This window comes from Festucalex cinctus, chromosome 1 (genome assembly GCF_051991245.1).
Source record: "Festucalex cinctus isolate MCC-2025b chromosome 1, RoL_Fcin_1.0, whole genome shotgun sequence".
Taxonomy (NCBI): domain Eukaryota; kingdom Metazoa; phylum Chordata; class Actinopteri; order Syngnathiformes; family Syngnathidae; genus Festucalex; species Festucalex cinctus.
The window spans coordinates 5,874,520-5,897,595 of record NC_135411.1 but is presented as its reverse complement, the minus strand read 5'-3'; the positions used below and the strand labels follow the sequence as shown (position 1 = coordinate 5,897,595).

The following is a 23,076-nucleotide window of genomic DNA, read 5'->3' as shown; positions in this document are numbered from 1 at the left end:
TACATGACCAGAAATGTAAAACATCAAAAGCCTGGAGAATTATTATAAATGCTTGCAATGACAAGGAATTCTTCATTGGCCAATGAATGTAAGGTACAGTACATGAAAATGAATGAATAAAATAAAGTAAAATAAAAGTCTACATGAAATGAACATATTAACTAAAAAAAAAAAAAAAAATGCTGTTAGAATATAATGAGCTACATGAATTGCAGTTGTTCCAGAATTTTACCAATACGCTGTGCATTTCAAAATATGGAAAATAGACATACAGGTTTGGGCCAAAAGTAGTGTTACAGAGCAGGTATGTGTTGTACACAGCTAAAATATCTGATTAACTCAATACCATGATGGTTTTTTTTTTTTTGTGTGTGTGTGTGTGCTGACATTGCCCCCCATTAACATTGCAACATTCCTCAAACTCTCCCGAACACATAGTATGATCTGTAACACTACTTTTCGCCTACTCTATGATGTTATTGGGGCAAAATTAAGGAAGGCTTGTCCATTGATTGTGTGAACAGACTGCAGTAAAAATGAAGTCACTTCAATGTTTGCTGGTTTTATTAAGTTTGACATGCTCCTTGACTGCACAAGTACATGTTATGGAGTGAGGGCATGTTCCCACCAACGATGATATCATATTCTTCAAAGGCTTGCTGAGGAAAGTGAGGGAGGAGTCACTCCATGGCTTCAGACACCTGGTCAGCAGGTCCTGTGTAAAACAAGTGGTGCTTGTACATGTGACCATTCCGTATTGCTTCACACAAAAAGTTCATGTAGTGTGCAATGCCGTCCATATGTAAATGACATACCAAGACGTCGGCTGACTTCAGTTTGTTGCAGCTCAGATATGGTAGGTGGAGATACTGGTGGTACAACACCGAAGCCTTCTGGGGTCCTCCATTCAAGTGTCCTCATTCGGGGCATTCCAATATGGCTGCTGACTCTCCCCTTGATATTTTTTTTTCTTGCAGGTCGGTGATGTATTTAAACGGTGCATGAATGCTTGTATACATCAGAATATGGTTCTGGAACCCCTCAAGTTTGGCTGTTGATCTAGTGTGACACAAACAAAAACACAATTATAAAATAAAATAGAATAATTGATGATACTACTATATGTCACCAACTTTCCAACAAAGCCCCCAAAATAGAGGTAAGATCTTTAGTTTTTGGGCCCAAAACATTGTATTAGCTAGATAAAAGTAACTTGACTGCATACTGCATAGAATATGCAAAGGCTGCTTGCTTGTCGAATTTCCGTGGAAAACGTGGCAGCCTGTAAATTCTTGTGCACCCAATTACACAATGGACCAGTACACACTTGAGTGAGAGAGTTCAGACTCTAGCAGTGCTTACGGTACAGCCAGCATTTAAGTCCAGAAAGTTATTCCCTGCCGAAAATTAATTTCGAGAACCCTATTTTCACCAACCACAACGAAAATAATTTTCAACTCCTCCACTAATACAGTATGCTTTAGATTCTCCATTGAAGTTATGGGCAAATATACCTCCGAAATCACAGTTACATTACATTACACAATAACTTGCGCATTTACTCTAAATATAACGTGCCAGCGGGAATCTTTTTTTTTTTCAAAGCAAGTAGCTACATAACGAAATCGTTCGAGTGGTGCGGAGTTGCTAATCAACAGATACAGTGATCGTAAAACAAAGGTACGAACATCGTATTAATTAGTACGGAGTATACTTTTTCTCTCGCTCTCAAAACGTAAACACAAATGTACTCTTACTTACCGGTCAAGTAGAAAGCAGTCGAAGGCACCGGCACGTCCCAAACCTAGTCTGTTCCTAATTTCTCTCCATCTGGCAAATGCGGCTACAATATAAACTCTTGTTTTGTCGCGCTGAAATAAAATAAATTCCCAAAGTAAGTGTGATGCTTGATAATGCTCTCTTCGGGGACCGGAAACTCTTCTTCTTCGTGGACATGCGGTCGCCATACAAACCGGAAGTGCGTTCCAAAAACGCGTTAAGAAATGGAGCGCTGAAATTTGTCTTTGACGGCACCCGTAGCAGAAAGATGGCGGCGAAACATGGCGGACACTAGCAGGCGAGGCGCGGACATGTAAGATAATTTGCGATTTCTAGACTAACCGTTATATTTTTAAAAAGTACGTTTATGCGATACAACATATCTTTTTACATACTACTAACACAAACAATTGGGTTTTTTTTTCGAATGATTTATTATTTCACCACTAGATGCCACTGTATAATACTGAGTGTACCTTTAAGCTTCCACTTTCACTTTGCCCTCCATTTTTTTGTAGCTAGCGGCTCCAAATAAGGGGGTAATATTGTTGTGGGGTAATATTGAACAATAACATTGATATGTACAATATTAAGTTAATTTAAAATGAAGGAAAGGTTGAAATAGAGAAAAAAAGAAATGTGTGTCATCGAGCAGACATGCGACTTTGAGCCAATACTAATTTGGGGTCAACAGGTCACATGATCTAAAAACCATTAAGCAAAAATGCTAATATTTATAGGAAAACAATGTTAAAAATACGTAGAGGCCTAAAATGAAAAAATAAGAAGTGTGTGTTTTCTATCAGACATGCCACGATGATGCAGCACTGATTTGGGGTCAATAGGTCACATGACCCGGAAGATATTGAGCTCAAAAGCTAATATTTACAGAAATAATTAATTAAAAATAAGTGCAGGTCTAAAATGAAAAAGTAAAAGGTGAGCATCATCTATCAGACATGCCACTATGATGCAGCACTGATTTGGGGTCAATAGGTCACATGACCTGGAAGCTATTGAGCTCAAGCGCTAAAATTTACAGAAAAACAATATCATTCAAAATGAGTGAAGATTTCAACTGAAAAATTAAGAGATGTGCATCATCTATATTTAGATCATATTTTGAGTGCACAGTACTTCCTTACCAATAGCAACAGAAATGTTATTATAATAAATAATTATAATACATTTTAATGGCACAGATTATGTTATCTACAACGTGCGATGATTCCCTATTCTTTACGACTGACATAACTGCACACAAGATGACAGAAATTTTGCCTTGGTCTCTTTCTTTTTACAGATGCAATGTGGCACATGTGACAGGTTTGGATGTAGACGAAAACCAATTAAAAAGAGCAAGGGCAGCAAAACTGTGGCAGTGTGCCCTTTGCAAATAATTATTGGTTCATTGTGCACCAATATGCCCTGCGAAGGCTGGCAACCAGTTCGGGGTGTACCCCGCCTACTGCCCGAAGCCAGCGAGGATAGGCTCCAGCACCCCCATGACCCTTGTGAGGAGCAAGCAGTTAAAAAAAATGGATTGATGGATGTGCACCAATAAACCTGAGCTATGTAGTTCCTTTTTTTTTTTTTTTTTTTTTTTTTTAATACAGGAGCGGCCAAAAGGAGCTCAGCTATCCAGGAGGGCCTAAGAGTCGAGCCACTGCTCCTCCGTATTGGGAGGAGACAGCTGAGGGTGCTCGGGCATCTGGCTCGGACGCCTCCCTGGAGAGGTGTTCCGCACATGTCCCAACAGCGGGAAGGCCATGGGGACGAACCAGGACACACTGAAGACACGATTATGTCTCTCGGCTGGCCTGGGAACACCCAGGAATCCCACCGGAGGAGCTAGAAGTGGCTGGGGAGAGGGAAGTCTGGGCTTCACTGCTAAAGCTTCCGCCCTGTAGACCCAAGTCCGGATACGTGGTAGAAGATGGATGGATGGATGGATGGATGGATGGATGGATGGATGGATGGATGGATGGATGGATGGATGAATGGATGGATGGACGGACGGATGGACATTATTAGTTATGATGATGTCCTCATTGGTTGCAATATTTAAAATGGAGGAAAAGCGAATGGATAGGACGACAGGGAGGCGCAGGCTCTTCTACAGATTTGAGAGACTTTGAATCAGCGTCACCAAAGCCATGGGTGTCAACCGCATCATCCCTCATCCTAAGGTATTTATTGCTAAAAGTATCCACTCAAGTGAGATCCCATTCCTAATCCATCATTCTAACATCTTCAGATTAGGTTAGGAATCAAGCCTTGTTGCATGAACTGATCAAGCCCACTCAGATGAGAGGAAAATGTCTTGTAAGACAAACAGCAGTCGAGCTGCGATTGATTCAGTTCCCTGTGAATGAAATGACCTGGATGAATGGGAAGATCCGCAAGCAACCCTCAACAGTAAAACGTCTTCCATGTCTTCCAGTTCAACCCAAAGACGTTTAACAACGATATCGCCCTGGTGGAGTTGACATCTCCGGTGGTTCTGTCTGACCGTGTCACCCCCGTGTGTCTGCCCTCTGGGATAGAGCCCCCAACTGGAAACTTGGGTGGGATTAGATGGAACAGTCCTTAAATGGTTCAGGTCCTATTTGGAGGAAAGGAGTTACTTTGTGACTATTGGAAATTTTCAATCTGATCGAAAGGCCATGACATGTGGGGTTCCTCAAGGGTCAGTCCTTGGACCCCTGTTGTTCAGTCTGTATATGTTACCTTTGGGTCAAATGCTTCAGAACGCCGATGTTGACTATTATAGTTATGCAGATGACACACAACTGTATTTATCAATGTCCCCAAATGACAGCAGTTCTATTAATGTATTGTGTCATTCTCTAGAGCAAATTAACAACTGGCTGAACCAAAATTTCCTTCAGCTGAACGAAAACAAAACGGAGCTCATTGTTTTCGGCAATAAAGAAAAGAGGATTGCTGTTAAAAAAAAAAACAGCTTGAGTCACTGTCTTTAGAAACTAAAGACCAAGTTCGAAATCTTGGGGTGGAGTTTGCGAAAGGTCAATTGCATGAGCATGAGAGACATCAACAACAGTAACTTACATCACAAAGTACCCAAAACTGGAGCTGTATATGATTGTATATGATGATTTTTGAACTGAGCGAACAGTGTCTGAGATAATATGGGATGGATGTATAAGAATATGAATCAATGACTATTCTAAACAATGTATATGACTGATGCGTTACCCCGGGTTTTCACAGGTTGCGGTGCGGTTGCGGTTGCGGTGCGTTCCGGCGCCGCAAGCAATTAGATTCCATTCATTCGAATGGTGCAGTTTACACCGCTTGCGGGTGCGTTGCGTGTTGACTGCGGAAGGCCTGCGGCGTGCCGCAAGCCTTCCGCAAGGATAGACCTATTTTCTAGTTTTGCCGGACGCCGCAGCGGTAGGCCTCCGGCAAATGGCAAGCTAGCACAAAACACATCGAGTGGGACAGGAAGACCGACGCAGTTTCAAAATAAATTTCCAGTTACCTTTCAGAATAAAACACTCGCCAGTTCCTATTTCGCAAGTTTTTCAGCAAAACGTGACGTGGGGGTCGCCGGGCCATGTGCTCATTCACGGTTTAGACACCAGCAAACATGGACGAGGAGAGGTTTATATTGGAGGTGGAAAACCACAAAATAATATATGACACGGCACATCCTTTTTATAAGGACTGTAATGTATTGTGAGTTTGATGTTCGCGATTGCTTGTTGTGCCCGTCTCGCTTGCCGTACTGAGCGGCAGCCGGACGCGGAAGACAGAAATAAAGAGTGGACCCGCACTGACCCGACTCTCGTTATTAATATACTTAACAAGGACAACCAAAAAAAGGATGCTGCATGGAATCTCATAGCAGAAGAAGAAGAAAAGGTTAAATCAAAAGAAGTCCACCTCTCTTTCTGCTTCTCTGTTGAGCACACTTTCTGTATGTTTGTCGTTGTGAAATGCCACATGATCGCGCGGTTCCGCGAGACACGTTGGGAAGTGGGCGGCGACGGAGCTGCCGGACCGCAGCTGTGCGGAGCCGGTGTGGATTGACAAAAAAATTGACCCGTCCGGAGCACGCAGTCAAGACGCACCGCACCGCAACCGCACCGCAACCGCATCCGGTGAAAACCCGGGGTTATAGTAATGGATCAATGGGGACGGGTCTCGAATAAGTCATCGGCTTCTACCCGTCAGCCCTTCTTTCGGATGTCAATGTTGCAAATGATGTGGTGTGATCGATGTAAGCTGTAATGTGTCCAAAAGGAAACAATAAATAAACTAAACTAAAGACTCGTATCTCAACAGCGGGGATGACAGCCTTGGTACAAAGACATTATACAACCTACGGCTTTCACCGATTTTCAAGGAATTTTTGTAAAGCTTGTTTATCCTGTGCGCGACACAATCCACAAGTAAACTTGAGTCCAAAACGCGGTCAGTTACCCCAAGCTACATATCCTTTTCAGAGGATACACATGCACTTCATTGAGCTAAACAAAAGTGAAGGAAAATAGTACTGTCTAGTCGTCATTATTTAGGGTGCACCGATCGATCGGTGGGCCGATCTATCGGCCTCAATTTTCGTAATTTTGGGCGATCGGTGATTGATTGATCCCTCAAAATAAATTCGATCTTACTACCGATCACATCTCTCTTGCGTAAAAGTACGAAAAAGTCAACCATTGCCCTCTTCTGCTGAGACATAAGCCCGCCCACAAGGTCACGTGTGCAAATGCACACTTGTGTGCGCTGCAATACAAACAGCAGCAGCAGTATGCCGACAGTTTGGCAGTACTGTATTTCACGATAAAAGTAAAGGAGCCCAGGATCGCAATTTGTAAATCGTGCAACGTCAAAATAAGTCGTGGTGGGACTGCACGCAAGGCATTCAATACAAAAAACCTCATTCGTCATTTAAGGACCCCCACCACACTGCTGAGTATGCTGCGTTTGAAGTTAGCAACCAAGCTAAGGCTAACTTAGCTAAAGCTAGCGCGAGCAAGGAGCCAGACCATGGACCGCTGTTGGCGCTTATGAGCAGCAAAAGGAGCAAAGCTACCACGAGAAAAATAATGGAGTTCATGGCATTAGATGACCAGCCTTTTTCGGTCGTGGAGGACCGAGGCTTCAGAAACCTGATGCAGCACTTGAGCCGGCGATATGATTTGCCAAGTCGAAAATACTTTTCAGAAGTTGCATTACTGGAGTTGTTTAAAAAAAAAGTTTGGAGCCATACTCACAGCCTGCTTGGAGCCGATGCAAAGACAGACACTCAGCTTTACAACAGATATCTGGACTTCTGACTCAAGTTTAATGTCGATGTTGAGTCTTACGACGCAGTGGGTAGACAAAAAATTTGTCCGAGCCTATCTTTGTGCCCTATGCACAAGCATTGAAAGCGAGCGCCTGTTTAGCTTAGCTGGCCATGTGGTCGATGAAAAAAGAAGTCGTTTGTCTGGTGATAAAGCAGAGATGCTTTTGTTCATCAAGAAAAACCTTCCATTACTGCAGAAGTGACTGCAGTTGTGTTGTTGTGACAACTTGTTGACTTTGAAAATGTTGTGCATGCTGCACTTTTTTTTTTTTGTAGAACGTTTTACATTCGGAGGTTTTGATCCTATAAGTTGGTGCAAGATATTTTTGGATGGATATTTTACATCTAGATTGTGACACATCTGCATTTAGACATTTATTCGTTTTGCACTACAAGGAAAAAATACTCAGGAAGGAAGCTTGACTGATACTGCCGTGCACTTTTTTTTTTTTTTAACTCTCAAAGCTGGTCTTTGGTATGACCTATTCCACAAGTTTTATTTTATTATTTTTTATTTCATTTATATTTGAGAGAAGTACTACATGTGTTTTAAACATGTTGTTGCTGCCATCAAAGGCAACGCTCATTTATTTGAACGGGGCAAAAATGGCAATAAACACGTCTGTGTCGATGGTGCTTTGCTCTTTTGTTTTTTGCAATGAGATTCATGTGTCTCTGCTAATTTATAACCTCGGAGGCTGAACGGAGCATGACTAAATGAGGGTGAGTGTGTCCCAGCCAGTTTGTGCTGGTTTTGACAGACTGCTGAGTTAGAAGACATCGAGTGCTTACAATCGTTTTCAGTTCCTAAAAAGGCCTGTTTTGTGGACCTCATGAAACTTGCAAATCTCCAGACTTCCCCTGTTACATTGTGACTTCTCTCATCAATGCCAGTTTTGCTTACTCTGCAAAACACATTTATAGACAATGTCTAGTTTTTATGCTGTCGTAGTCTATTTTTTATGCTGTCATAGCTCCCATGTTTTAAGAATAAACTCTACCTCTTATTTCAGAATAAAAACTCCTTCAAAGCATTACATAACATATTGCCCATAAAACACCAATGATGATTAATATGAATACAAAATTTGAACAAAACTTGAAAATACATTTCATGTCATCTTATGGTGACAGGCCTAACCTTAATTCCCTACTCCGATTTAAGTATATGTGTTATAACAAATGAGTGTGCGTGCTGTGTACTCTGTGTGTGCAGACTGTGTTACCATAAATGGGTGTGTGTGTTGTGTGCTATGTTGGCTTTAGCTCCTAAATGTAACATGGCATTCATTCTGTTAATACACATTCAACAATTCCATTTGGATTCCATTCAACTACAAACACATGAATATTATTTTCACGATAGAAACAAGTTCGACTATACGAAGTAAGCAAGCTAAGAAATGTACAAACCTGCTCTGCGTAGCACAACACGAGGCTGCATGCAAACGTGGCCCAGCAGTTGAAGATGTTCCTCACTCTCTTCTTTTACTCCAAAAAGTTCCTCCTTGTCCTTCGGTGTCGTTCTTGCACACATGTTGGCACAATAACGCCCAAAATGTCACACTTAGTTGTCGGTGTGTCGCAGTTACCAAGCACGTCTGGTTGTTAGCGGCTAGCAAGCTAAGTTTAGCTAAACTAAGCTAACGAGGGGGCAAAGTTTCAAGGCTCACCGAGACGACTTTATCTGGCCACAAAGACTTAATAAATGATGTTGCAGTCCTTCAAAGCAGTGATGAGCGTCCTGTGTGCTCAGCACCAATTCGAAAAGAATGATTTTCCGGAGCAAACGAACTTGGGAAGTCAGACAGGAGCACTGACCTGAATACATGACTGGATTTTGGGCTGTGTCAAGACGCTATCGGTGACCCTGTACGATCGGTAACGCGCATGCGCAGAAGATCCCGCCATCTTGGATCGCTAACTACGGCAACCCCACTAGAACAAAATACCTTTATATGCGTGCGCGATAGTGCGCGTTCGTAATAAACACGATACAACATGAAACAAAAAAAATATAGATTATGGAGGCATTTAAAAGTAACTACGTAATTTTTAGTCCTATAAGATGAACATTTCACTTTTGACCTCATTACATTATAGTGAGTCTGCATTGTTGTACTTTACAGTAAGTCTACGGTGTGTGTGTTTTAAATGACCCCCCCTGCCTCACAATAAAAATACTGCAGACTAAACTTAAATTATAGCAATGAAGACTCACTAGTAATGTAATGGGGTCAAAAGTAAAACGTTCATTTTACATAGACAAGAAAAAATTCTATCGCATTTCCGGTACCTCCCAAAGCAAAAGAGGTCCAATTCAAAATTTTGAACGAAATTTACCCGACAAGGGAGTTTCTAAGACTGAGGTTTGATTTTGATGTTAATAATTGTGTGTTCTGTGATGTGGATGTAGAAAATTTGAACCATGTTTTCTTTCATTGCAATGCTGTTCATTCCTTCTGGACTCACTTAAGGAGTTGGTTATAATAAAAAAATATTGATTTCCCCCTGACATAAGCGTCGATTTTGTTTGGTGTATTTCAGGAAGACAAGAATCTAGAATTTGTTTTCAATGTTTTGTTGCTTTTAGGGAAATTCTTTATTCACAAATGAAGATATTAAAAAAAAACAAAAAAAAAACAATGTCTACTTCACTGGAAAAATGACTTTATATTGTTTTTTTACATCTTTGAAATTGGTTATGGACAGTAAAGCCCCTCATTGAGTTTCTTTATTGGAATGATTTGATTTATTATAGTCCTCTTCCAAGTACAATTTCTGTTGAATTTTATTTTTCTTTTCTTTTCTCTTCCTTTCTTTTATTTTAAATGTTCAATAATGTTTATGATCCGTCTGTGTCAAGTAATTTGTCAGTTGATGATACAAATGTGCCTTGTTTGTGTATAAATGCTCACTAAAAAAAAAAAAAAAAAAAAAGTAGATCAGTGTCATGAAGTCACCGACAGATGTCGCCATTTTTCCCCCTGGAAATTGAACCACGCGACGGTGCGTTTTATTTCAGACGCGATTTGATATATTTAAACCCCATCATCTCAAGAAACATATCTTGGATTTGCTGTTTTTTTAAATAATTATTTCAACACTTCAAAATGAAGCCGTGGCCGACCGGCTCCCCATCGGCACTTTTTTTTTTTTTTTTTTTGCTGTTGCTGCTACTTTTGTGTTATTTTATTTATATACTTTTTTTTTCTTTTAGTATTTTATTTGCGTGTATACTTATTTACAGGGTGACCCAAAAAGATGCGTACCCAGATTTTCTTCGATAAAAAATCAATTTTTTAACCAATGTCTTTTCTGTTGCAGGACGTGAAAGGTGAGCCTATGGATGATCATTTGCAGCTATAGTTGCCCTGAAAATGTCTTGGACAAATCAGCAGAAGATATTCTCCCTGGAGACCTATTTTGCGACAAAATCATACCAGCGAGTAACAATGTGTGAATGGTTCTGTAATGTGCTTGAAAATGATGAAAACTTTCTTGAGAACGTTTGGTTCTCAGAACTGAACTCTGAACTTCTTAATCCAACTAACAATCGTTAATTTTGATGGAAAGTTGCGACAATGGAAACGCTTTGGAAACTGAATCTGTACACTCTGGTATGATTTTGTCGCAAAATAGGTCTCCAGGGAGAATATCTTCTGCTGATTTGTCCAAGACATTTTCAGGGCAACTATAGCTGCAAATGATCATCCATAGGTTCACCTTTCACGTCCTGCAACAGAAAAGACATTCGTTAAAAAATGGATTTTTTATCCAATAAAATATGGGTACGCATCTTTTTGGGTCACCCTGTACTTATATTTACTCTAATTAATTTTATTTTGTGTTATTTTATTTCACTTGTGTCTACTAAAAGACTAATTTCTATTCCATGCACAGCACTTTGTATGCAGCAATTTATGTTTTAAAGTGATTTAGAAATAAGGTTGAGTTATGTCGATGATATACAGAAACAACATATGGGTTCAGTGAAAAACTAAGCAGAATATCAATCCAAAAGGATGTGTATAGTGCTGTTTTTTTAAATTAGAACTTAGTGACAGTCATCAACATGAACAAATTTGGCAATAAAAAAAGAGAATTCAACTCACATTGTACTGCAACTGCTTTAGTGATAAATAATTTTATGCTCCTTAGTTGTTGTTGTGTATGTGTGACTGCTTGGGTCTGTTAACAGCATACTGTGTATTGCTACAATTCGTCCGTGCTGTGTGGCTTGACTAATTAAAATAAAAGTTTGACACTCACTTGTAAACGTAACCAGTGGACTCAGGATTCCCATTGATGTCAACTGTGTCATCCTGGATCGAGGTTTGGCATTTGGTGGCTTCCATTAAAGCTGCACGACGTGCTCACTGCTCAGTCTTTGTCCCAGCGCTAGCCGGCAAATGCACATTATCTACCCGGAAGTGGATTTGGCAAAGGCACGTCTGCAGAGCGCTCGTCTACCCCCACCCCACCCCATCCCTCCTGATCCTGATTGTCATTGGCAAATCGGGAATTGTGGGTAAGGTGTGAATTTTGAACCTGAAAAGCTGGAATAGCTCATGGCACCAATTGCTGGAATATATTGAAGCTGGAATGATGTGAATCGGGTGAAAAATGTGGAAGTAAATGTGAAATGTAGAATCTCCCATTAAGAATCATGGGGAAAAATCGGGTATGAAATCGGGAATTGTGGGTAAGGCGTGAATCGTAGGAATAATAAAAATACAAGCATGCGTCGCGTGAATTTTTGGATTAGTTTGAAACTGGAATGGAGTGAATCGGGTGAAAAATGTGGAAGTAGATGCGGGACAAAAAAGTGGGAGGAATAAGTTTAAGTAAAAAACAATAATAAAGGTTGAATGACATATGTGTGAAGGCCTCCAGCCTTCACACAACGAGAGGCAATATTTTCCTGTTGAGGAGTTTCAAAACTTGAAACTTTCGTATGAAGGGACGTTCGTAAGTAGAGGTACCACTGTATCGTCAAAAATATCGTCACCGCAAATTTCTTTGAAATATCGTGATATAAATTTAAAGCCATATCGCCCACCCCTACTGGACATGCAGCTTAAACAGGTAGCCTTCAAGACAATGTTTGATTTTAAGGTTACATAGCATATCCTACGAATTAAGAGCTGCTGCTTTTACACCAACAAGTCCAGTTTCTTTGAGTTCTGGGTAAAGGGACTTCTTGGTTTAAAAGTTCAGCAGGGAATTTAGAATTGTGTTTCCGCAGCGTCTGTAACGCGCGGAGGCTGATTTGCCATGGACGGCGCAGCGGGCCAGCAAAACAAAAAGGGAGAGCAACTTCAGTCCACAAAGTCAACATTTATTCTAAACAACACAAAGACAGAGCAGGCTCGACGGCACCGCGCATGATAATTTCCATTCAGGGCAATACAAAAAAACAAAAACAAAAAAACTACTTCTACACAAAACCAAAGAAGCGCCACATGGCGCGGTGCCACAATGCCTGGTGAGAAAAAGGCTGGCCACAGCCGTGAACAGCTTAAGAAGCAACTGACCATACCAAATAGTATAGAACACAATTATGGATGGTACGCACAAAAGGCAAGCACCGTATACAACAAAAATCGACATATAATCAATTGTAAAAATGAAAATGTACAATGGATTTTTTTTTATTATTTTTTAGCCAGGTCGGGGTCAGACCCGGGCGGGAGACCCCGGGGAACAGTGTCCACCTCACAATCAGAGTCAATGTCCGTTGAACCAAAGGGAAATGGCTCAAGTTCAGCATCAGCATCTCCTAATGGGGCCTGAGGGGCGGAAAAGTCCGTGTCCGAGATCCCAGAGGTCCCCCTCTCAGCAGGAGAGGAAACCAATTGTCTCTTGGCAGTGAGAGAATCCCAAGTATGGAACGGCTGCATATTCACAATATGATAAACACCAGCATCAGCACCAGAGTCCACCCAAGCGAGTCTGTAGTTCACATCACTGAGTCGTTCGGACACACACAGTGGTCCCTCAAATAGGGGAGCAAGTTGAGCTGTAAAATCAGAGTGAGCATCTGACCTGGGCTGTGTTTTCACTCGAACAAGGTCACCGACACGGAAGGAGTCATGTCGACGTCTCAAGTCATAATAGCGGTTATCTTTGATAAATGTTCAACTTGGAAAACTGCGCAATAAAAGGGAGAATTTGAGAGGAGGGCAAATACTTTTTCACAACACTGTACACGGCAAGAGATATCCGACATGATTTGAGGTTATTGTCGCAGCCGCTGGCACTTGGAACTGGAGCAAAACTCAGGGCAAATGCAAGTGATTAATCTGAATGCCGTGTTTCGACGAGTGGAGGCACACACAACATATTAAGAACATTTTGGGGTTGACTTCCCCTTTAAATTTTGTTGCTGTTAAATTTTGGGTTCTGGGCGGCTCCATGCAAAATATCACCTCGTTGGGTCTCAATGTGCATGAGAAAGGTTCGAGATCAGCGGACGACAAGGGGAGGAGTTGATCCATGATGTCCCTCAACAAAATGCAAATTCATTTTGATGTTGTATTTCATGTTTCTTTGCATTTTTTCTGATATTCCTCTTTATCATTTTCAAAATCAGCGTCAATGACCTTTTTCTTCCCTCTCTATTTTATTCCAAATCATTGACACTTTTACATCATAGCACAGCCTCACTCCCTTTATTTTTATTTTTAAGCTTCAAAAATCGCTGCTATTGTCATCAGCACACTCGTGTCTCTCAGCAAGCTTTTTACAAGAGAATCTTTGAGCACAAATACTGCAACTGAACGGTTCCTTCCCAGCGTGTCTTCTTGTGTGGCTTGTTAAATTCCCCTTGTGAGAGAAGCCTTTGCCACAGTATGGGCAGAAAAAAGGTTTCTCTCCAGTGTGAGTTCTTGTGTGTCTTTTTAAATTTCCCTTGTTGGAGAAGCTTTTGCCACAGTCTGGGCAGGCAAAAGGTTTCTCTCCAGTGTGTGTTCTTGTGTGTTTTTTAAAATTTCCCTTGTTAGAGAAGCTTTTGCCACAGTCTGGGCAGGCAAAAGGTTTTTCTCCACTGTGTGTTCTTGTGTGTGTTTTTAAACTTCCCTGATCAGAGAAGCTTTTGCCACAGTCTGGGCAGGAAAAAGGTTTCTCTCCAGTGTGTGTTCTTGTGTGTTTTTTAAAATTTCCCTTGTTGGAGAAGCTTTTGCCACAGTCTGGGCAGGCGAAAGGTTTTTCTCCACTGTGTATTCTTGTGTGGCTTGTTAAATGTGACTGCCGAGAGAATCTTTTGCCACAGTCTGGGCAGGCAAAAGGTTTTTCTCCAGTGTGTGTTCTTGTGTGGCTTGTTAAATGTGACTGCTGAGAGAAGCTTTTGCCACAGTCTGGGCAGGAAAAAGGTTTTTCTCCAGTGTGTGTTCTTGTGTGTTTTTTTAAACTTCCCTTATCAGAGTAGCTTTTGCCACAATCTGAGCAGGAAAAGGGGTTTTCTCCAGCGTGTCTTCTTGTATGGATTATTAAATTAACCTTACGAGAAAAGCTTCGTCCACAGTCTGAGCAGGAAAAAGGTTTTTCTCCAGTGTGTGTTCTTGTGTGTTTTTTTAAACTTCCCTTATCAGAGAATCTTTTGCCACAGTCTGGGCAGGAAAAAGGTTTTTCTCCAGTGTGTGTTCTTGTGTGTTTTTTAAAACTTCCCTTATCAGAGTAGGTTTTGCCACAATCTGAGCAGGAAAAGGGGTTTTCTCCAGCGTGTCTTCTTGTATGGATTATTAAATTAACCTTACGAGAAAAGCTTTTTCCACAGTCTGGGCAGGAAAAAGGTTTTTCTCCAGTGTGTGTTCTTGTGTGGCTTGTTAAATGTGACTTCCGAGAGAAGCTTTGGCCACAGTCTGGGCAGGCAAAAGGTTTTTCTCCAGTGTGTGTTCTTGTGTGACTTGTTAAATGTGACTTCCGAGAGAAGCTTTTGCCACAGTCTGGGCAGGAAAAAGTTTTCTCTCCAGTGTGAGTTCTTGTGTGTTTTTTTAAACTTCCCTTGTTGGAGAAGCTTTTTCCACAGTCTGGGCAGGAAAAAGGTTTCTCTCCAGTGTGCGTTCTTGTGTGTATTTTTAAACTTCCCTTTTCAGAGAAGCTTTTTCCATAGTCTGGGCGGGAAAAAGGTTTCTCTCCAATGTGTGTTCTTGTGTGTGTTTTTAAATTTCTCTTATCAGAGAATCTTTTTCCACAGTCTGGGCAGGAAAAAGGTTTCTCTCCAGTGTGTGTTCTTGTGTGGCTTGTTAAATGTGACTGCTGAGAGAAACTTTTGCCACAGTCTGAGCAGGCAAAAGGTTTTTCTCCAGTGTGTGTTCTTGTGTGTTTTTTTAAACTTCCCTTATCAGAGAATCTTTTGCCACAGTCTGAGCAGGAAAAAGGTTTTTCTCCAGTGTGTCTTCTTGTATGGATTATTAAATTAACCTTATGAGAAAAGCTTCGTCCACAGTCTGAGCATGAAAAAGGTTTCTCTCCACTGTGTGTTCTTGTGTGTGTGTTGTTAAATGTGAATGCTGAGAGAAACTTTTGCAACAGTCTGAGCAGGAAAAAGGTTTTTCTCCACTGTGTGTTCTTGTGTGACTTGTTAAATGTGACTTCTCAGAGAAGCTTTTGCCACAATCTGGGCAGGCAAAAGGTTTTTCTCCAGTGTGTTTTCTCAAGTGAACTTTCAAATACCCTTTTGAACTGAATGTTTTCCCACACTGAGAACATTTGCAGCGGTTGTTGTCAGCATGGTTACGTTTAGCGTATTCATCATCGTTGTCGTCAGTGTCAGCAGACTGTGACCTTGTGTCACTTTGTGCTTGTGGTGGTCCCCACTGGTCTGCATCACCTTCTGCCTTCCTGTATTGAGTTGAGCTGCTGCTTTGGGGCTCCGCCCCTCTGTCCTCCTCATGCTCACCGTTATCGTCACTCTTTAAAGCAACAAAGGTCAGTGGTGACTTGGTGACATCATCCTCAACCTCCTCTTCTTTGACACGAAGGGGATCTTCCTCCTCTTTAATGTAAGCATGCTCTTCCTCCTCCTTTTTAACATGAAGAGACTTCAGTTCCTGCTTCTCAGGACCAAGATATTTTTCACCAACATCTGCAAGACACAAGAAGACAAATACACATTTGGTTCAGTTCAGTCAAATCTAAAGCGCGACTTGACGTGTATTGTTTCTACAGTGGCACGTTGACTTGGGCACAGCTGCTGAGGAATGTGTAGCAATTGTCTGTTTATTAGCAGCTAGCAAGCTAAGATAGCTTAAGCAAGACGAGTATATGCCGACACAAACGATTTAATGAATGACAATTTACACCACGAAAGTAGTGATCGACGTACTGTTTCAGCCAAAAACAAAATACCTTAAGCTTCCACTTTCACTTTGCCCTCCATTTTTTTGTAGCTAGCGGCTCCAAATAAGGGGGTAATATTGTTGTGGGGTAATATTGAGCAATAACATTGATATGTACAGTATTAAGTTAATTTAAAACCAAGGAAAGGTTGAAATAGAGGGAAAAAGGTGTGTCATCGAGCAGACATGCGACTCTGAGCCAATACGCATTTGGGGTCAATAGGTCACATGACCTAGAAGCTATTAAGCAAAAATGCTAATATTTATAGGAAAACAATGTTAAAAATACGTGGAGGCCTAAAATGAAAAAATGAGGTGTATTTTCTATCAGAGATGCCACTCTGAGGCAGCACTGATTTGGGGTCAATTGGTCACATGACCCGGAAGATATTGAGCTCAGAAGCTCATATTTACAGAAATAATTAATTTAAAATAAGTGGAGTTCTAAAATGAAAAAGTAAAAGGTGAGCATCATCTAGACATGCCACTATGATGCAGCACTGATTTGGGGTCAATAGGTCACATGACCTGGAAGCTATTGAGCTAAAGCGCTAAAATTTACAGAAAAAAAAATAAAAAAATAAAAATGAGTGAAGATTTCAACTGAAAAATTAAGAGGTGTGCATCATCTATATTTAGATCATATTTTGAGTGCATAGTACTTCCTTACCAATAGTAACAGAAATGTTATTATAATAAATAATTATAATACATTTTAATGGTACAGATTATGTTATCTACAACGGCCGACAATTCCCTATTCTTTACTACTGACATAACTGCACACAAGATGACAAAGATTTTGCCTTGTGGAGCCAATATTTGCCGCATATCATAACAAAAGTACAGAAATAAGAATCGGCTAGGTGTCAGAAGAGTAAGGTCCGGCTCGGGAAGAGAGGAGGCAGAGACTAAAACTTGCGTTTGGTAATTTCACCATGTATTAATTTACAACGTGGACAACAACCCTCGTGGACAAGACAAATATACACATATGTACAAGAGACAAAATGAATGGCCAATCATTTACCATGGGGAAAAAAAATAAAGAAAAGAAGGGAAAAGAAAGAAAACTCTTTATCCAGGCGCGGATTGAACTATCTGATTGATAATTTCCAAAGTCCATATGAAGTTCATTTGTTGGCAATTGCACATTCGCAGTTCACTTGCGCAAAACGTAGTCACAGTTCATGCAACCAGCACTATAGTGATCCAATTGTCCAGCAACCGATGTGTATGAGTGAATGTGAGTAACTGAGAGAATGAATCCGGGAGGGTTGCAGATCAGAGTGCAAGTGATGGAAATGTGCAGGGTCGGCTACGAGAGCCTCCTACCAGCCCGAACCGAGCAGGTGGCTGGGGTTCCTGGCAGGAATCTCCATTTCCTTAGCTGCATTCAATGTTCGTTGACTGTTCCTGGGCTTAGCTCACCATCAATTCAAGTCTGGCCTGTATAAACAGGACCATCTTAATATTCTTTGTGTACACAAATAAGAAACTACATTGCATAAATAACACTAACAGCATTATCAATCCAAAAGTTCCAATCCATCATCAATATTGTACAATATAAATCTATTAGACATGTCAATTTATCAAAACTAATGTACTATATGAAAGTGCTAAAGTTGTGCAAAATTAGAAATAGCAGCATTAAATTTAATTCATAAGAATAATGTATTCTAATGAAGATGTATAAAACCTACACAATTCAAGTACATCCAAATATCAAAAAGAACAACTTCATTTAGTAAAATACTGTTCAATATTATTACATTTCAAACAATCAAATCTGGGTAAAACGCCACATTGTACATAATACGAGCTAACAGTGAATAATCAGTACCATTAATCACTTCATTCAATCGTTTGAGAACCATGTCAACGCACCATAGAAATGGCTCATGTTAACACATGACTCACCAATTCGACTTTTCAAACAACCGCGACGGTGAAACAATGCAGTCCGGTGCTGGCAGTCGGCTCTACAAGTCAATAAGTAGGCGTTTAAGTTTTAACATAACAACTATATTCAAGACAGAGCTTTCTAAAAAAAAAAAAAAAAAAAACTCGATCCACAACAAACATTTCCACACGCGTTGCCTGGCTCCTTCCGCACTACTGACCATAAGCGGCTCTTATTGGTGGTACGTGCGGTCACATGACAGAGCGCGGCAATACATCAAAGATCATTTATAAAGGCAAGAGCGTACACTCAACAGGTCGTCCTCATATTTCGGGGTCCATATCACCAAAAACTGGAACAATTTATATAAGGTAAATTATGATATTATTAATAAGGATATTCAAGAGGATATAAAGAGGTGGTCTACTTTAACAATGGACTTTAGTGCACAGATTGAAGCAATCAGAATGAACATGCTGCCAAGGCTTCTTTATTTATTCCAATCCTTGCCAATAGAGATCCCACATAAACAGTTTGTGAATTGGGATAGGACAATATCAAGATTTATATGGGGAGGTAAACATCCCAGAGTGAAATATGTAACCCTTCAACTACCTAAAGAACAAGGAGGTATGGGTCTCCCAAATTTAAATACTCATATCTCACTTCCTGTCTATTTTAGGGTACACACATCAAAGAGGTTTTTGTTCATCGGGATGTGCTACAGGTGCCACACAATTTTCATAGCCGTCGGACAATCGTAGCGGGACAGGGATCCGTTAAACCTATGTAGGTGGCGCTACAGAGCCATTTTTCTGTTATCATGTATGGCGACTTTAAAATATCAAATTTTTCGCCAGGCCTGACGTGTGTGTAAAGTTTGGTGAGTTTTCGTTCACGTTTAGTGTCTCAAAAATGTCATTGTTTGCGGAGAAGAAGAATAAGAAGAAGAAGAACTCCTACAAAAACAATAGGGCCTCGAAGCGGCACCGCCGCCGCCGCTGCTCGGGCCCTAATAATAAGAATTCCTTCAGGAACAATAGGGACCTTGCAGCAGTCGCTGCTCGGGCCCTAAAAATCACATGTACTCACAATCTGTTGCTCCTCATTCCAGATCACCAATTGAAGAAATACAACAAAGTGAAAAGAAGGGCAAAAGCTTTGAAAGAGTATTATTCCTTTGATGGGTGGTTATGACAGGTAGCTAATCTGTGATGAACCTCCTGGATCAAATTAACTTTAAGCTAAACAAAATGCTTAAAGAAGATAATTGAGGAAGCTGGCCATTTACTCTCCCTGCTATTAATTTAATAGAACAGATTAAAATAGGGGAAAAAACTGCAATCCTCCAACAACTAATCAAAACTACTTGTCAGCTACAAATTACTCATTTTGGGGTAAACGGGGCAAAAATGGCAATAAACACGTCTCTGTCGATGGTGCTTTGCTCTTTTGTTTTTTGCAATGAGATTCATGTGTCTCTGCTAATTTTTAACCTCGGAGGCTGAACGTAGCATGACTAAATGAGGGTGAGTGTGTCCCAGCCAGTTTGTGCTGGTTTTGACAGACTGCTGAGTTAGAAGACATCGAGTGCTTACAATCGTTTTCAGTTCCTAAAAAGGCCTGTTTTGTGGACCTCATGAAACTTGCAAATCCCCAGACTTCCCCTGTTACCTTGTGACTTCTCTCATCAATGCCAGTTTTGCTTATTCTGCAAAACACATTTATAGACAATGTCTAGTTTTTTTGCTGTCATAGCTCCTATGTTTTAAGAATAAACTCTACCTCTTATTTCAGAATAAAAACTCCTTCAAAGCATTACATAACATATTGTCCATAAAACACCAATGATGATTAATATGAATCCAAAATTTGAACAAAACTTGAAAATACATTTCATGTCATCTTATGGTGACAGGCCTAACCTTAATTCCCTACTCCGATTTAAGTATATGTGTTATAACAAATGAGTGTGCGTGCTGTGTACTGTGTGTGTGCAGACTGTGTTACCATAAATGGGTGTGTGTGTTGTGTGCTATGCTGGCTTTAGCTCCTAAATGTATCAAACAGTGATGGGGGATGTTTAAACGTGAATGAAGTTGACACTATACCAAAGGAATTTCCTACCAGTGCTGTGTGACAACCCGACTATCTCATATCATCTTGTAACATGGCATTCATTCTGTTAATACACATTCAACAATTCCATTTGGATTCCATTCAACTACAAACACATGAATATTATTTTCACGATAGAAACAAGTTCGACTATACGAAGTAAGCAAGCTAAGAAATGTACAAACCTGCTCTGCGTAGCACAACACGAGGCTGCATGCAAACGTGGCCCAGCAGTTGAAGATGTTCCTCACTCTCTTCTTTTACTCCAAAAAGTTCCTCCTCGTCCTTCGGTGTCGTTCTTGCACACATGTTGGCACAATAACGCCCAAAATGTCACACTTAGTTGTCGGTGTGTCGCAGTTACCAAGCACGTCTGGTTGTTCGCGGCTAGCAAGCTAAGCTAAGCTAAGGTAAGCTAAACTAAGCTAAACCAAGCTAACGAGGGGGCAAAGTTTCAAGGCGCACCGAGACGAGTTTATCTGGCCACAAAGGCTTAATAAATGATGTTGCAGTCCTTCAAAGCAGTGATGAGCGTCCTGTGTGGAGGCTGCAGTCAGTTCAGCACCAAATCGAAAAGAACGATTTCCCGGAGGTCGTCTGGTAAGCAAAAGAACATCGAAGTCAGGCAGGACCACTGACCTGAATACATGACTGGATTTTGGGCTGTGTCAAGACCCGGTGACCCTGCACGATCGGTGCCGCGCATGCGCAGAAGATCCCGCCATCTTGAATGGCTAACTACGGCAACTCCACGAGAACAAAATACCTTTTTATGCGTGCGCGATAATGCGCGTTTGTAATAACACGAAACAAAATGGAGAAAAAAAAAAGATTAATTATTGATGCATTTAAAAGTAAGTAAGTAATTTTTAGTCCTATAAGATGAACATTTCACTTTTGACCTCATTACATTATAGTGAGTCTGCATTGTTGTACTTTATAGAAAGTCTGCAGTGTGTGTGTTTAAAATGACCCCCCCTGCCTCACCCACCCTCCAAACCTATCCAATGATATTGGCCACATATTGTTCTAAAGACAATAAAAATACTGCAGACTAAACGTAAATTATCACAATGAAGACTCACTAGGAATGTAATGGGTTCAAAAGTAAAACGTTCGTTTTTAAAACCTGTCAAATTAAAAATGGTTTCTTTATCATGCATCAAGAATTTAAGATTTTTTTTTAAATGACGTATCATGTTTTTACGAACGCGCACTATCGCACAGGCATATAAATATGGAGTTAAATATGGTGCAAAAGTAACTTGTAAAAAATTTTGGCACATGTAGAAAAAGCATAAATTTGTATCTGTAAAAGGCATGATTTGTACCTGTAAAAAAAAATTGTACCTGTAAAAAAAATTTGTACCTGTAAAATAGAAAATGTGAACTAAAAAAAAAGTGTGTTTAAAAAAACATTTGGACGTAAAGAAAAAAAATGCGCATAAAAAAAAAATTGTACGTAAAAAAATTTTTACGTATAAAAAAATGTGTACCTGTAGAAAGAAGTGTCACTTTGTATCTGTAAAAATCACGATTTGTACCTGTAGAAATGACAACTTGTAGTCTAAGAAGTCGCCACTAGGAGTCACAAGTGGGTTTTTTTGCTGCTGTCCAGTCACGTGACTTTTGCTCCAAATCTGACACTGAGAATGTAGCAGAAGGATTCGTACTCGTAGAGCTCCGTGATTTGTACGTCTTTGGAAGGGGGCGGGCTCTGGAGGATTTGGGAGTGGGCTGAAGCTCAACCTCATTGGTTCAGCGAACGACAGTGGGTTGCTTGTAATCCGGTATTGGCTCGTGTAGTCCACATGTCAAATTTCTTACTCTGTTTGCGGTCATTGAACGCAACATTCTCGAGCCACGACACTCTCATAGACCGACTGGCTGTATTGCTGAACGTTTATTAGTGTGTAGATGCAAACGGTGAGTTAAATCACCCATAATGTCCGTCCAAAGTTTGTTGTGCAGAATAGCATACATGTATGCCCGTGCGTGATGTCACACCAGCCAGTGTTAGTTAGTGGTTTGGGCTAGCATGCTTCACATGAATGTGGATTGTTTAATTTGTGTTTGGTTGTTTAATTTCTGAATGCGGCATGAATTGCTGGAATGTATTGAAGTTGGAATGATGTGAATCGGATGAATAATGTGGAAGTAAATGGGAAATGTAGAATGTGGGAAATAATCGGGTACGAAATCGGGAATTGTGGGTACGGTGTGGATTTTCAACCTGAAAAGCTGGAATCGCTCATGGCACCAATTGCTGGAATATATTGAAGCTGGAATGATGTGAATCGGATGAAAAATGTGGAAGTAAATGTGAAATGTAGAATCTCCCATTAAGAATAATGGGGGAAAATCGGGTATGAAATCGGGAATTGTGGGTAAGGCGTGAATCGTGGGAATAATAAAAATACAAGCATGCGTCGCGTGAATATTTGGAATAGTTTGAAACTGGAATGGAGTGAATCGGTTGAAAAATGTGGAAGTAGTTGCGGGACAAAAAAGTGGGAGGAATAAGTTTAAGTAAAAAACAATAATAAAGGTTGAATGACATATGTGTGAAGGCCTCCAGCCTTCACACAACTAGAGGCAATATTTTCCTGTTG

The 23,076-nt window shown here is 40.5% G+C and overlaps 1 long non-coding RNA gene and 1 pseudogene across 2 annotated transcripts; both read right to left on the bottom strand.

Moving 5' to 3' along the window:
- Positions 1-546: 546 nt before the first annotated feature.
- On the bottom strand, positions 547-1,962 carry LOC144013724 (uncharacterized). Its single transcript, XR_013282305.1, has 3 exons — positions 1,762-1,962; positions 816-1,059; positions 547-715 (listed from the first exon to the last, which is right to left on the bottom strand). It is a non-coding gene; the product is annotated as an uncharacterized LOC144013724 (long non-coding RNA).
- Positions 1,963-12,426: 10,464 nt separating this feature from the next.
- Positions 12,427-21,095, bottom strand: LOC144013576 (uncharacterized; annotated as a pseudogene). The gene is made up of 2 exons (XR_013282286.1): positions 20,650-21,095; positions 12,427-16,187 (listed from the first exon to the last, which is right to left on the bottom strand). The product of XR_013282286.1 is annotated as an uncharacterized LOC144013576 (transcript).
- Between the last annotated feature and the right edge of the window lie 1,981 nt (positions 21,096-23,076).